This window comes from Quercus suber, unplaced genomic scaffold (genome assembly GCF_002906115.3).
Source record: "Quercus suber isolate HL8 unplaced genomic scaffold, Cork oak 2.0 scaffold_17, whole genome shotgun sequence".
NCBI classification, from domain to species: domain Eukaryota; kingdom Viridiplantae; phylum Streptophyta; class Magnoliopsida; order Fagales; family Fagaceae; genus Quercus; species Quercus suber.
This window is the reverse complement of record NW_027069482.1, coordinates 737508-753981: the sequence shown is the minus strand read 5'-3', so window position 1 is coordinate 753981 and position 16474 is coordinate 737508. Positions and strand designations below refer to the sequence as shown.

At 31.0% G+C, this 16474-nt stretch overlaps 1 long non-coding RNA gene across 1 annotated transcript; it reads left to right on the top strand.

The window, feature by feature from the left end:
• The first annotated feature begins 1480 nt into the window (after nucleotides 1-1480).
• Nucleotides 1481-3143, top strand: LOC136061701 (uncharacterized). The gene is made up of 2 exons (XR_010623532.1): nucleotides 1481-2676; nucleotides 2802-3143. It is a non-coding gene; the product is annotated as an uncharacterized LOC136061701 (long non-coding RNA).
• The last annotated feature ends 13331 nt before the right edge of the window (nucleotides 3144-16474 follow it).

Sequence of the window (16474 nt, the reverse complement as noted above, 5' to 3'; positions counted from 1 at the left end):
AAGAAGAGTAAGGGAGCTGAAGAAATGAGCAAGAGATTAGGGTTTAGAACTATATATATATATATATATATATATATATGTAATATCTAAAATGCATAAAAGAGAACTATATATATTGACATAGTCTACGTCTAATAATATAATATAAGTACGTTATTGTAACTATTGAATTAAAAAAAAAAAAAAAAGTATATTATAAGCACAATATAAAACGTAATGGACCTAACTGAACTCGGGCCTATCTAACAATCACAAAAGAAAAAAAGTTTTCAGAAGGTCCATAACTGACCTTTGATTGGGCCAGATTCTGATAGGTCTAGCCTACAGCCTCAAATCCTAGTTTGATAAAAAGGCCCACATTTAGTCCCAGCTTGCCCATCAGAGCCCACATTTAATCTTACGAAGAAAGAAACTAAACCATTAGTCCATTACCGAATCTAGCTAGGAAACCCAAAACAACATTGCAAAATAAACTTTGGATTTGTGCATGAGAGAAAGACAGCTTTTTTTTCCCTGTCTGAAAAAGGGAAGTATTTATTTATATTACATCAACAAACAATTTAATTTATATTAAGTGAAAATTGAAGTATCTTATTGGTATAAACCAATAGATTGCGGGCACATATCAAGTTATTTCGGTGAAGATTAAAATAAAACATATCAGTTTTTCTTTTTTTGGTGCATTAAAAGATTGAGAAGTCAATCCTTGAACATTATCATTGTTGATGTCAGAAAATGTCAACTAAACTAATAGGTTATTGGCACATATCAAGTTATTTCAAACACATGTTAAGCAACCAAAAGGTGTTTTATAATCATCTCAATGCACGTTATGTGTAGCTTTTATTTAATGTGTATCTTGTTTGTTAGAAATTTTATTTAATGCAATCTAGTTTATCAAAAAGAAACTATTAAGGGTGTATAATTGTCACAGCAAGTTAATAATTAAAACCCATTTGGATAGAAAGAAATATTAAATACATGAGAGATGGTTTGTATAAGTAGAGTTTATAGACATGGCTCCATCAACACAACATGCAATATTGCAATTCTATTTTTCCTATTTTTGGTTTGGTTAATCAAAACTAGGGGTGAGAGATATGCAGTCAATGGAAGGAGTAGATGGAGCACTGGAAATTGGGTAAGTGTGGTGTTGAAAAGTGCAAATGATTGGTAGATTTTACAAAAAAATTTCCCCTTATTAAACAAAGATGTGCTAAAAATTGATTTTACAAAGGTTGTGGCTGAAAACAATAGCATTTTGTGCCCAGTACATTTATAGTACATATAAAAAGATAAGAACGAAGAGCTAAGAACAGGTTCATCTTTAGCTCCAATGATAAATGAGTTGTCACAAAATAAATCAATTTTGTTTTCACATTCAGATTCAACTCTTTTTATTTTCTTTTTCTATTTCCCTTATGCCTTTTTGTTGAATGGTATGGTTTTTTTTTTAATTAAAAAAGAAATTTCAACCTATAATATAAAGCAGATTATCTTACAAATATGGGACTTTGAATATTTTTCTACCAAAAAAACATTCACAGCATGTTAAACCACAAGTAAACAATTACCAGCACAGAAACCAAAACAAGTCATCCAAAAAGTCAATTCCATTTTCTTTAAAGTCTAAAGACAAAAAAAAGAAAAACTAGAAAACATAACTAAAAAACAAACCTAGTTAAATTTAAATCCTCATAAATGATCCTTATCACTTATCAGATTCTTTCTTTTTTCCCAATCAAATAGTTTTTACTGTTCTATATTTTCTGATTAATCCCAAATTAATCAAAATCATCAAAACATAAATATTTTTTTTCTTAATTAGCCGCCAGAATATTTCCCAAATTTATATAACCCAGATTCAAAAAACAAATTTACCTAATAACCCAAAAGTTAAAAAATTAAAATAAAATAAAAACCCCAAAAATTTTTTTTTTCACCAAAATTCCAGGGATTGTGTGTGTTTTGTTTTTGTGTCCCCCTTCTTCCTTCCTCTCCCTCACACACTCTCTCTAACCCTTCTTCCTCTTTCACTCACATAAGCGAAAACAAATCCAAAAAAAAAAAAAAAAAAAAGACAACAAAAAAAACAAAACAAAAAACCTCAGACACAGAAACATTAGATAGAACAACATTCATTCATAAAAAAAAAAAAAAACCTAAGTGAGTTATGGTTTGGAGTTTGGACCTTTGGTCCTCTTCTTCCATGTTGTTGTTTTTCAATGCAAACAAATCCATATGATCCTCTACATGTAATCCCACCATAACTCTCCTAAACCTTACTTCTCGATCTCTCTCTCTCTCATACCCACAATTTTTTTTACCATGTCCTCCTCGTCTCCGATCCCAACAACCACCGATCTTCATCACCAGAACCAACCCAATTCCCAAAACGACACCGCCCCGACCCCACCTGTCCCCGTCAACCGCAGCAACCGCCCCTCCCGCGCGTGCACTATCCGGGCCGCCGCGAGGCTCTACGCTGCCGCTGCTCCGGCGAGCAAGCCGAAGAAGAAGGACCAGCAATTGCAGCAGCAATTGGAGGACTCGCCGCAGAAGGAGCAATGCAGCAAGATCGTCACGCAGCTGGTGGACCCGCCCCCGCCGGCTCAATTGCCACGGTGGACTCTCCGCTCCATGTGGGAGTTGGCTTCTATACTCAATTTCTTACATGTACAGTGTTTGATCTCTTTGTTTTCTTTTGTTGTAAAAGTTTTCAGCTTTAGGGTTTATGTCTATTTCTGGGTTTGCTGTGTTTTTTTTTTAATTGTTCTTATTGTTGTTTTTGTGTGTTGAAGGTGTTTAGGCCGCTATTGAATATCTCGATTGAGTTCTCGGCTGAGGAGTTCGAGACGGCTTTGATTACTCCCAATGATACTTTGAGTGACTTACATATTCCTTTATTGAAGGTTTGTTTGAAGCTTATTAAAATGTTCACTTTGTGTTCGTGTTGTTGAGAGCTAGTTTGAACGCAAAAAGTTTACAACTTTAGTTTTATGCGATTCAAATTGAGTGCTAAACTGTAGGAGGGTAAGTTCCGAAATGGGTTATTTTAGTTTCTTTTCGTTCGCTTTTGTTGAGTTTGGAAGTGTTTCTTGAAAGAAATAAGAATGGCTTAGTAGAATGTAGGAGTTCTTGTATACTTTGATTCTTAGCGACGAGCTTCGTTTGTGCAGTAGTTTCTTGAATTGTAGGATAGAGAAATGCCGGAATCCTCTGGTCCGATAGCTGCTATTGTTATGTTATTCTTAAAGTTCTTTGTGGTTTTGTAGACTTTTTTAAGTTCTGGTTAGAATGCCATAAGACTAAGAAATCAAACTCAACAGCTTAAGTAGTGGGTTTTTGGACTTCCAAACTCTAGCACCCCACTTAGTAATGTTTTTCTAAGCTTAGACGAAGTGAAGAAAGGAGTTTGGAGGTGTTTTTATTAGGCCTCATGTGGTAGGTATTGAAGCTTTGTTGAGCTGACTAGAATATCTGGGAGACAAAGATTTAGTATTTTTAAAAGAAATATATTGATAACAGTTTGCTTCTAAACTTCATTTGAGATTTTTGTTGGAAATGTAGGATTCCCACTAAGTGCAATGATCCTGCATGATTTAGCTTCTGGTTATAGCACTTGGGGTGGTTTGCACCTTTAGGTTTTGCAATGTATGTTTAATTTCTTATTTATGCCCACACCAGAATGGGGACTTTTCTGTGTTCACTTTTTGGCACAAAGCTGGGATAGTTTTTGTTGTAAAAGGAAAAGGCCCAAAAGAGCTCATCTTTCTTTTTATTTTAAAATGCTCTTCCTCCTGTCTCTTGGTTTTCTTGCATACAAAAAAAAAAAAAATTATAGTCTTTCACATTTTTGCTAAAATAAACTACCACACGGTTAGTTTATTTATGACATTGTACATATACATTATTACTATAGTAATCATGTAAATATAAATAGTAACTTTCTATTTTAATACTCTCTCTCTTTTGCCGTGACTCTCATAGATGTTTATGTATGTTGGTAGGTGAAATAATAAATAAAAAATTATTATTTAAAGAAAATAGAGTGTATAATAAATAATCTAATGTTGGAGTTTTTGTAAAGTGTTTGTATAAAATAGAAAAAGTAGGTTTTTATACTAAAATAGACAAAAAAATTTAGACGAACTTATGTAAATGCTCTATTCTTTGTAAATGATGGGTAAAAAACTCTAATAGGAAAATGATAGGGTAGTAAAAAACTGTAATAGCTTTCAACAATGTAGTTCTATGAGAACTTATTTTTCATAGGTAAATATAAAAAAAAAAATGTTATATGAGATAATTTAACAAACCTCTCTCTCAGCATGTGTGAATCATACATACTATAAAATGATAATCTCATAAGACCATATCAATTAATATCCTCTCGATAAATAGAGGTTGATTGGTGACATAAGGTTTGAATCTCACGTATCAAACACGGTAAAAAACACCAATACCAATGAATTTATAGTTTGAGCCCTAATTCTATTAAGAACCTCAACAGAGAAGAAGGCATTACTATACTGTATACTCCATACATTAACTTTATAATTAAAGCGTACAATATTTAAAAGAGAGATGCTATGTCTACAATAATTTTACAACAATTTTACAATAAATCCTAAGTAGCAAGTTGTTACTAGTTGTTATTGTTGGAGCAAAAAAGTTATCTTAGTGTTAGTTTCAAATTTAAACCAATAACAACTAACCACCTGCGATTTGTTGTAAAATTGTTATAGACGTAGTATCTCTCTATTTAAAATGATCTTTTTGGAATATAATGCATTAACATTGTTGGTAGTAATCTAAATTTTCCTGGTTCATTGAAAGCATGACAAATGGTGTAATAAAGGAAAACAATTGTAAAAACGAAATTGATGTGGCAATCTTTGCGATAGGATTTTCAATCGAAAATAAAGCTAAAATAAAAAAAAAGGTGATATTAACCCAATAAATTTCAAGGTGGTTAAAACTTAAAAAGCAGCCATAAACATGTGCCATTAAGTAACACCTACAATAAAAGACAAATGGTGTCATCTATATCTATATTTATATATATTTAAAATTTGAAGTGTAACATTTATTGTTACTACGCTCCTAGTCACATGCGGCCACATCATTTACCTATTTCTCATTTCTCTCTACTACTTCTAACTATAACTTTTCTTTTACTTTTTCATCTCTCCGCTATTCTCAATTTTAATGTCCCTCTTTATCTATCTCTTCTTCTTCCTTTTATTTTGCCTATTCTTATTCTCATTCTATTACTATAAATAAGACATTTTCTATCTCATTCTATACATATTTTCTCACATAAAAAAGGTTATTACTCTCTTTCTCACTCATGTTTTATTTTTGTGTGAATTTTTTATTTTTTGTATCTCTACTTTAGATTGATGTATTTATGTGTTCTTTAGAATTTTACTTTGGGTTGCAATTTGGTTTTGGGGTTTTAAGTTATTATCTTTTTTTTTTCCTATAATTGTTAAATGTTATTTTATTGCATATAAATATAGTTTATAAGAATATGTTGGTGTGGGTATGAGTTCCAAACACTTTTATTCTTATTTATTTTCTAGCCGTTGGAAATTTATGAGAACAATAGTCGTTGGGCAATTATGAGAAAAATAGCCATTAGTCAATAATTGATAATATAGCCGTTGGGCTGTTAAGGGTTATTAGTAACGAATAACTATAGACTATTATCTTCATAAGTAGCCTATATAATACTCATCACAACACATTTTCTAATGGGTCTTTTTACTATTCTATATTTTAGATATACACAACTCTACTATCTTTCTCTTCCACATATTTTTCTACAAGAGTGTTTTTTTTTTTTTTTTTTTTAAAGAAAAGGCAATAGAAGGTTGTTCTTAAACCTTTTGTGAGTGGAAGTGTCTACATCATAAAGGTCGACGCTATAGTCTAATCCTGAGGGGTTGTTTGGCCAAGAGAACCAATCGCACCAAGTTTTATTTTGGGTGACACAAATCAATCTTTAAGGATAACGCTCTTTATGTGATTCTATAGCACTGTGAGATTGTTCTTAAATTTAGTTAAATTTATATTATTATTGCTTATGTACATTCTTGCTAATTATTTGGGATATTATTTATGTATCAAAACTTGTTTATTCACTAAAATATTTCCAACAATCTTAAAGGTTGAGTTCATGCTTCAAAATGGATAAACAAGTTATTGATCATGAAATTTTATATTGTGATATGATATTATATTTATAAAGAAAAAATGCTAGTAGTTATATTCTTAGATATAATTACTTATATCTTTTGTGGAGTTTATTTTGCTATCTAGTTTATCTAAACAATTTGGTGGACTAATATTTTATAAGAAAAAATAAATGACGTCCATCCAAATGTGATTTTGATTCTCTAATCTAAATTAATATGTGAATAATATTATGTAACGTTGTCTTGATATGTGGATATCAACTTATTGCATTTGCAATTATGTGATACTATATGTGTATTATATTTTGTGAATTTGTTTTATGCCTATTGAAATTTGAGGAACATGAGATTGAAGAAAAACGTATATGTTTTGAGAAATGTTTTTTGGAATTAAAAAAAAAATGTTAGCAATAATTTTTATGAGAAATGAGATAAAATTTTATTTTTTGGTAGAATCCTGAAAGAGAAAAAAAAAATGGTGTAGACTTATGGTGAAGGCATTCCTATTGTTAAGTGGAATCAATAGTGCAGTATCAACTTGTTACTCTTTTTGTATAATGAAGATACAATGATACTATAATTTAATTAAATTTTATTTTCCTTGCTAAAGTATTCAAGTAATCATTTATGGTCATGTGAAAAAGAAATTGTGGATGATTAAACGTTTGTATTATACAATTGTGGTATAATGATGTCAAATTTTACAAAATATTAAGTGTCTTATTCTTGTAAAATTTTGGACATTCTAAGAGTGGTCTCTAGTAGCTAGAGGCTACTGGCTCTATATATAAAAGCTATTATTTTTACATCTCTTGACACAAATATATGAAATGAAAAATTATGGAAAATAATTAAAAATTTCTTTATATATATATATATTAAAAAATGACCCAACTAGTATTTTGGGCTAGTGGATAAGATTTAGTGGGAATAAATATTCCTTTTATCCACCAAGTGCAAGAGTGATATTAAAATATATATATATATATATACACACACACATATACATATTTTTATTGAATATATGTGTTGTTTTGAGATGGTGGATAGGTTTTTTTGAATTTGAAATAAATTAAAAAAAAAAAAAAAAAAAAAAAAAAAAAAAAAAAAACCTTGCAAATTTGTAACAAGAGGAACCAAACTCTTTAGTTTGGTACATGGTAATTTGGATTATTTAAAACACATAATGACTAGAGGTGGTTAAAGATTTTATGTAATCTTTATTGATGACCATTCTATATTTACTTAGCTTTGTTTATTAGGAATCAAATATGAAGTTTTGCAAATTTTTATAAAATATAAAATAAGTTGAAAATGGCGTAAGCCTAACTTGGTATATCTTGAATTGTGGGGTGGTTCGCTAAGATGTTACCCAAATCTAAAAGGAGAATACCTCAAAGTGTGGGGTACTTGCCTAAGGTCATGCTACATGAACCTATAAGGAGGAAACTTGATTCTTAAATATGTGATTGTGTGTTTATTGGTTATGTTTGCTATAGTTCATGATATAGAATTATTTTCATCAATAGTGAGGTATTTAGAATTTAATACTATTGTTGAATCTTAAAAATACTTTTTTAAGTATGAATTTCCTTTGAAAAATAAGGAAAATATGTTTCATGAACATAGTGATACATCTAATGATCTTGTTGTGATGTGCAAGAATTGAGAATAAGTAAGCGAACTAGGGAAAAAAAGATTTACGGTAACAATTTTCTTACCTATATTGTTGAAGATGAACATGTATGTTATAATGATGCAATTAAATTTGTTGATGCACCATTACGGTTGGAAGCTTTTAACAAATTATTAGATTATGTCTAATCACACTTGGAATGGATTAAGCTTCCACCTAAGGTTAAGCCTATTAGTTGTAAGTGGGTGTTTAAAACAGAATTGTATGGTTGCAAGTGGGTTTCTAAAAGAAAATTATAACCGAATGGGATTATAGAAAAGTATAAGGCATGCTTGGTAACTTAAGGCTATAAGCAAAATATCATGTTGATTATTTGATACTTATTCTTCATTTATTAGAATTGCATCTATAAGAATGTTGCTTCTCATTATATCTATTTACAAACCTCTTATACATCATATAGATGTTAAAACTGTTTTTCTAATAGGTGAATTAGAAAAAAGAAAAGAAAATATATATATATATATATATATATACGGAGCAACCTGAGGGTTGTGTTGTCCTTGGACAATAACATAAAGTTTGCAAATTAGTCAAATCCTTGTATGGATTAAAACAAACACTTATACAATGACATGAAAATTTTGATATATGATGCTTACACATGGATTTGTGATTTATGGTCATAAGAATAAATGCATATATTATAAGTTAAATAATAATGAGGGTGTCATTATTTGTTTATATGTTGATGACTTAATTATATTTGGAACTAGCCATAATGTTGTGCCTGATACTAAATGTTTTTTTTGCCTTTAAATTTGATATGAAAATTTTGGTTGGGGCAAATGTTATTCTAGGCATCAAGATCCTTAGAATAATGATTGCAGTGTACTATCAAAATCTCATTATGTGGGGAAAAAAAAATTAAGCCCTTTGACATGTGACCTATGTCTATTATGTATGACTTAAAGGTGCACTTGGTCAAAAATTGTGGTGATAGTGTTTCACAAGATAAATAAGCACAAATTATTGGTTGTTTAATATTTTTGACAAACTGTAGTCACTCTAATATTGCATATGGTATTGGTAGATTTAGTATTGGTAGATACACTCATAGTCCTAGTGTTGAGCATTGAGATACAATATCTATATTATTGATATATTTAAAGGGGACTTTTTATTTTTGTTTGTCATATTGTGGTTATCCTGTTGTTTTAAAAGGATATTGTGATGCTAACTAGATTTCTGATACAGATTATGTAAAGTCCACTAGTGGATATGTGTTCACACTAGCTGGAAAGGTTGTCTCTTGGAAGTCATCTAAGAAGACTTACATAGTGAGATCTAATATGGAAACAGAGTTAGTAGCCTTAGAGAAGGCTGGGTCCGGAGATGTATGGCTTAGGAGTATATTAATTGATAGCCTCCTTTCATTAACTCTTTTGTCTCTATTTGCCATAACACATGTTAAGAGCAAAGTTTATAATGTGAAAAGTTTACATATCCAATTGAGATTGAGGTAACTTACTGATAATAATGTTATGTCATTGGACTTTGTGAAATGGGAAAAGTCAACATATCCAATTAAGGCTGAGACAACTTTTTAATAATGATATTATCTCATTGGACTTTGTGAGGTCTAAAAGGAACTTGGCCGGTCCTTTGACAAAACCACTAGCAAGAAGGCCGGTGAGTGAGACATTTAGGGGGATTGGACTGAAACCTAATTTACAACACTGTGGCTAATGCCTAACCTCTATGATGGGTGATTCCACGCAAGAGGTTAAATGGGTAAAGGTCATTAGTGGTCCATGGGCACTGTCATTTGTTATGTGTTTTCCGCTATCTTGGTAAGAAGATTATTGATGAGTCCATCCCTATGGTATGAGACAGTGCTAAGTTGCATAATTTGGTGAAGTTGAACTTTTGGCTCTTAATGGATCCATATCCCTACCTATTGGGATGGGGTGTATTTGCACACACTTTTGATGGATGCCACCAACTAAGTTGCAGATTATTGGAGGTTGAGTTTTATGTTAATGGATCCATATCCCTACTTGTTGGGATGGGGTGTATTTGCACGCGCTCCTAATGGATGCTACTGACTAAGTTGCAGATTATTAAAGTTTGAGCTTTAGGCTCTTAATGGATCCATACTCCCTACTAGGGGTGAGAAAATAAATACCGGAGCCGACTTAACCGACCGGCGCCAATGACACCGTCTTGACACCAGCTCCGACCGAATGAGCCAAGGCCAGCGTTTGGAAGGCGAAGCCCATTCCGACACTGGTGCGATGCAATCACTGGATCAAAGAAGGCGAAACTGATCTACACCTGTACCGAACTGATACTAGACCCAGTATTCATTTCTCCCTATAGTTTGGATACAGTGTCATTTACAAGTTCTGATTTTAATTTTTTATATGAAACGACGTCGTATGGGTGTTATTAAAAACAAAAAAACAAAACAAAAGCAAAATGATGCGTTTTATGCTAGGTTTTTAGATTCTCAAGGCCATATAAATTCATTCTTTTCTCTCTCTCTCTCTCTCTCTCTCTCTCTCTCTCTCTCTCTCTCTCTCTCTCTCTCTCTCTCTCTCTCTCTTAGTCTTGCCTGACATAGCGACGCTCGCTTGAGCTCTCGCCGTCGCTCACCAGTCACGGCAAACCAACGGTAAGCATGAATGATTCTGAATCTCATGTACTTCGTAGTTTTTTGGGGTTCTAAAATATAGTACAATGGGTTTTGGGCTTGTAAGAGAAGTGAAGTTTATGATTTTGATTTATTGGTGAGAGCTTGTGTTTGTGTTTGTGTCTGTATTTGTCTTTGTGTTTGCTAGTGACTGAGTGTGTTTTGTATTTGGTGAGGTTCTGAGTGTCGTGTGTACTGTGTATCATAGGCATAAAATAAATGACTTTGTGTTTGTGTTTGACTTTAGTCCCACTTAGGCACTTACTTTAATATGTCTTTGTATTTCTGAGTGGACTTTAGTCCCACTTAGGCACTTTAATATATCTTTGTATTTCTGAGTGTCGTATGCATTTGTTTTTGTGTTTGTGAGTAATTTAATATGTCTTTGGATCTCCATCAAAAAAAAAAAAAAAAAAAAAGTCTTTGGATCATTACTATTTGGGTGAACAGATTTGTTGAACAGTTTTTTTTTTTTTTTTTTTTTTTTTATGTGAACAGATTTTTTTATGTGAACAAACTTTTTTTGTTAATATTTCTAATCAAACCGACCAAACCGATTAAAATGAGCCGATCAAATCGCACCGCTATAGGTCAGAAAACTGACCCTAATAGGTATGCATCGGTTTTAATTATTACAAAACCGACCCCTATCGGATTGGTAACAAATTTGAAGAAATACCGAGCTAACTGAACCGTGCACACCCTTACTCCCTATCCGTTGGGATGGGGTGTTCTGCACGCACTCTTGATGGATGCTACCTATGTGTGAGTGTAAGTTGTGCCACTTCCTATGAGACTTTTTGGATAGGTCTCTAGAGCTCTCATGAAACCTAGTAGCGCATGGCCTGGATAAGGTGCCAACCCGCTTAAGAATAACCTTGGTAAAGAAAGTTATGTGGGTGGTAAGTTTGGATTAGTAATAGCTTGGTTAAAAGAGTTTTAACTCTACCGTTGTCTTTTAGTTCCTACTTATTTATCCTATGTATGGTTAAAACCTTTTGGTACCATATTGATGCATGCTTTCTTTAGTTGTTTGCCTTTCCTATTTTGTGTTTGTAACATGTGGGGGATTGTTGGTGTGGGTGTGTGTTCCAAACACTTTTATTAGTAATTATTTTCTAGTTGTTGGGAATTTATGAGTAAAATAGCCGTTGGGCAATAATAGATAATATAGTCGTTTGGGTTTTATGGGTTATTAGTTACCAATAATTATAGGTTATTATTGTCATGAATAGCCTATATAATACCCATCATCACACCCTTCCCTATAAGTAAGTTTTTTTTTACTACTCTATATTTAGATATACACAATCCTATTATATGTCTCTCCCACATATTTTTCTACAATTTATATTTGTTCTAAGGAAAGGCAACAAAGGGTTGTTCTCGAACTTTTGTGAGTGGAAGTGCGTCCATCATGAAAGTTGACGCTATAGTCTAATCATAGGGGGTTGTTTGGCCAAGAGAACCGGTCGCACTGAGTTTTACGCCGAGTGGCACGAATCAACCTTTAAAAAGGACAACGCTTTCGCAGCGTGATTCTATAGCATTGTGAGATTGTTCTAAATTTTTTTATTTTATGCTTTTGCTAATTATTTGTGATATTATTTATGTATCAAACTTGTTTATTCACTAAAATATTTCCAACAGAATATACTGTTATTCTATTATATATTATGGCTTGGATAATTTGGTGTTTGACTCATGACTATATTTTTTATTTGGTGCTTCTTCTTCTCATTTTATTTTCTTCTCTCCCGAAAAAGGTGATCACTCTCTCTCTCTCTCTCTCTCTCTCTCTCTCTCTCTCTCTCTCTCTCTCTATATATATATATATATATATTCTTTTTTACAACTTTATTTTAGGTTGATGAATCATTATATTTTTTATAATATACTATTTTGGGTTAATACGATTTGGTAGTGTGTTTGATTTTTTAATTTTTCCGTCACAAGTCTTCTCTCTCCCTCTTTTAGCTTTTGTTTGATTTTTTTTTTTTTTTGACATAACACTTAGTTATTTTGGAAGTGAGATTTTGAATTTATATCAAAATACAATATTGACTATGTATTTGAAGGTGTCTATCAACTATTAAAATTAAACCGCCCAAGATGAATATGTATAGACAATTTTTTATTTTAATTTTTGTTGATTTATTCTTTAGTTATAACATCAAAATTAAAGTAAATGAATATGTAAAGTTAAAATTGCCTAAGATGGATTTATAAAGCCAATATATTTAATATTGTCAAAAAATTAAAAGTAAAAAATAAATACTAAAAAGAATAATAATGTGGCCAATGATGTGACGGATGAGAAGGCTCAACAGAAGCATAGTAACAGAAATGCAATATGAAGATCCAGTTAAAGGAAATTAAATTTTAATCAATAAAAGTGTATGTAGTAAAAAAAAAAAAATTACATCATGTTCTCTTTATGATATACAGATTATTTTTTTTCATTTCGATAGGTGAAGTATTCAATTTCAAACATAAACTATACTTTTTTTCTACATATTATTTTTAATATTAAATTTATAATATGGTATAGTCTCTTAGGAATGTTTAAGAAATATACAGTTCCAATTTCATGTATCTATATTGGTAAACAAAACTCAATCAATAGTTCGAAGCTACTCCTATGATAAGAAAAATTATAAATATAATAATCTCTTTTTAAGAGAATGAAAATTTTGAATAATATATTTGAAACTCAAACAATTTAGTTGTACAGGAAAAACAAAATAGGAAAATATAACGCACAATAACATAATTTATCAAAATATGGGTCGCTTAAAAAATGAATAATATCAATCAAATAAGTCCAAATAATAAAATGTTGATATATTTTTTAGATAAATAAATGAAAAATTATTTTAGAAATTGTTCAAGTTTTTGGGAAAAAAATTGTTTTCCATAAAATTTAGAGAACAAATTCTATATATTATACCATAACTAAAATATAATTATCTAATCCCATGCATCGCGTGGGTCTACGACTAGTTTCAATAAAATTCAAAGCAACTTTAGGAGTTATAAGCATTTTTAAGAGCATAAGCATTTTTAAGAGTATAAGCATTTTTTTACCAATTCAACGAGTGTTCTTCAAACTTGATGAGAAAACAACACATGGAGGAAGTAACCAACAATAATTGTTAAAGCCTCAAGTACAAATAAAAGGCTCGATTCTCAAAGAAAGGCACCACAAACAATTTAGAGAAATTATTGAGATTATTTCTAGGATCATTGTAATCTAGTTCCTTAGGTGGTCTTCTTATAGTTCATAGGGCTTTGTAAATAATTTATTCTTGTAACTTGTAATTCAGTTTAATCACATTTACTTAAGTTTGATTCAAGTATTAGTTCTTAGTCTCATTTGACCTAAAATATGTTTCAGTTTGATGTTAGTGTGATAGTCCAGGCTTTGATTCATTTACTATGAACCTTTGAATTAGTTAGGCTTCTAATTAATTTACTTTGTATTAATTTGTTTGAGATACAATAGCATTGGAAAAATAACTTAGAACTAGATCTTAGCACTTAGTAGCTTCAAATTTCAATTACTTTTTTTTTTTTTTCAATTGTTACTTTGAGATACAATTGTGTGGTTACATATAAAGGCCCCCTTAAGCAAGGCATTTCTGAACCCCTTCACTAATTTACAAAGTTAGATTCCACTTCTAACTAGGACAAAATGAGCTTTTGCCCTTTTCGGACAAATTAATTAGCTTTATACTCATTTTCCCAAACTAATTAGAGAAATGCCCCTCTTTTAAAACTCGATCTATGATAAATCGTGTTAGAAAAAAAAATTCTAAAGCCCTATAGTAGCGTTTTAATGAGCCTATAGTGACGTTTTTAAGATCTATAGTGGCATTTTTTAACTCGATTTCATTGAGGTGGAGTTAAAAAACATCACTATAGGTTTTAAAAACGTCACTATAAGTTCCTTAAAATGCTACTATAGGGCCTAACTCGATTTTTCATAAAATCAAGTTTTGAAAGAGGAGCATTTTCATACTTAGTTTGGAAAAAGGGATATAGAGCTAATTAATTTGCCCGAAAATGACAAAAGCCCATGTTGTCCCTTCTAACCACAACTTCATTTTGAAGCATCACTTCGAATCACTTGTAATTAATATTAAAAGAGACTTGATTTAAGAAAAATCGGCCTCTGCTCAAACAAATATATAATTAATAAACTAGTTTATTTGTCATGCATATGTATATCTCACGTACCGGTATTCAAAAAAAAAAAAATATATATATATTATATATATATGTATGTATATGTATATGTATCATATGTTTCTAGCATACCTTTGCATGCGTGTCCCAACTTTTTTTTTTTTTTTGAAAAGAAGTGTCAACTTTTTTTTTTCCTATATATATATATATATATATAATTTTGTAATCGTTTCACAATTGAATTCGATGGATGTTACATCTGGGACAAATAGCTGAATCGTGTGGGTAAGAACTTCTACATTGGTCCTTTTATTAAGTACCACTCAAGCTGAATCACATCCTTTCTTTGTGCCATTCAGCTACTATGTGGATTCATCCCAACCCCAAAAAAAAAATAGCGATTATATGGGGGCATTATAAGGTGCACTTCTTCATCTTTTCTTTTATAATTAACTGGCTGCCAATCCGTTCTATGCACTAGACAGTTGAGTTTTATATTTTCATTTGACAAAAATTCAAACTTCGTCCTTTAAATTTAGGTGAATTTTTGTTTTCACCCCCCCCCCCCCCTTTTTTTTTTTTTTTAATATTTTCAAATTTGTCTTAAAGTTTACTTGTCGTGTTGCTCCCCATTACGTTAAACAGATTACCATTAATTTCATACAAAATTAAAGCATTTTGTTTAGCATTTTGATAATGGAATTTTAAAGCATTTCAAGGTAAACAGAAAAAATATTAACCAAATAATTGACAAAAATTTTAAGTGTTTCAAGTATGTTGATTGTTTATCTTATTAATCATTAATCCTAATATTTGTAAACTATGTATAACTTTTTGATGATTGTGTTATTTATCATTAGACTAAGATACTAATCGGTTTTTGGTGTATGCAAGAATTGAACCACATATCTTTTATTCAACCATCAGAGATTTTATTGGTTAAACTAACTGAAACCCACATTGAGTATGTGAATTTTATATGTGAGGGCGGGTTTTGTTTGGGGTTTTTATTGTATAAGTTAATGAAAGTATGGAGTTTAAAGTACCTCATTCAAAAATATCGTAGTTTAATGTGTTTCAATGATAAAATTATGAGTTCTTTTAATCCTAACTATTACAATTATCTAATATCTATACTGATTATCAACTAGATTTATAATTTATAATTTAATAAGATAAACAATTTAAATAGAACTCATAAGAGTGCCACCATAATTTTATGGATCAATATGAATGGAAGGACTACGTGGACAGTGGTCCAAATCATAGAAAAGTGGTTATGCGCACGAGAGATAGACACAAGCCAGGAAATGGGGCATAGTGAGTTTGGATTGGATTAAAGCTTTAAATTGGCATAGTGATAGGGTCAGAATTTTGGTGATGTTTATTGACAGAGAAGACAAAGTTTGGTCGACTGTGGTTGTCTATTAAATTTTTATTTTATGTTTGATCTTTTAGGCCTAGTCAATTTTCCATAGAATAGAGATTTGAAAATTGCTATTTTTTGAAATGGATAATTATAAATAAAAAGTTCATTATGCTGCAACTTGCTAACTCATAATTGCACATAAGAAAAACTTAACCACGTCCTACATATTTTTTGTGATTGATTGTATGTCTGTATTCATGATACAGAAGAATTTTTTTCTTGGAAAGCAAGATATTATTGGGACACCAAGAATCCATGAAGTCATTTCATGCCTCCTGCTAATAGGTAAAAGTTTTTTCCTTTTTTTGAGAAAGCCAAATAGG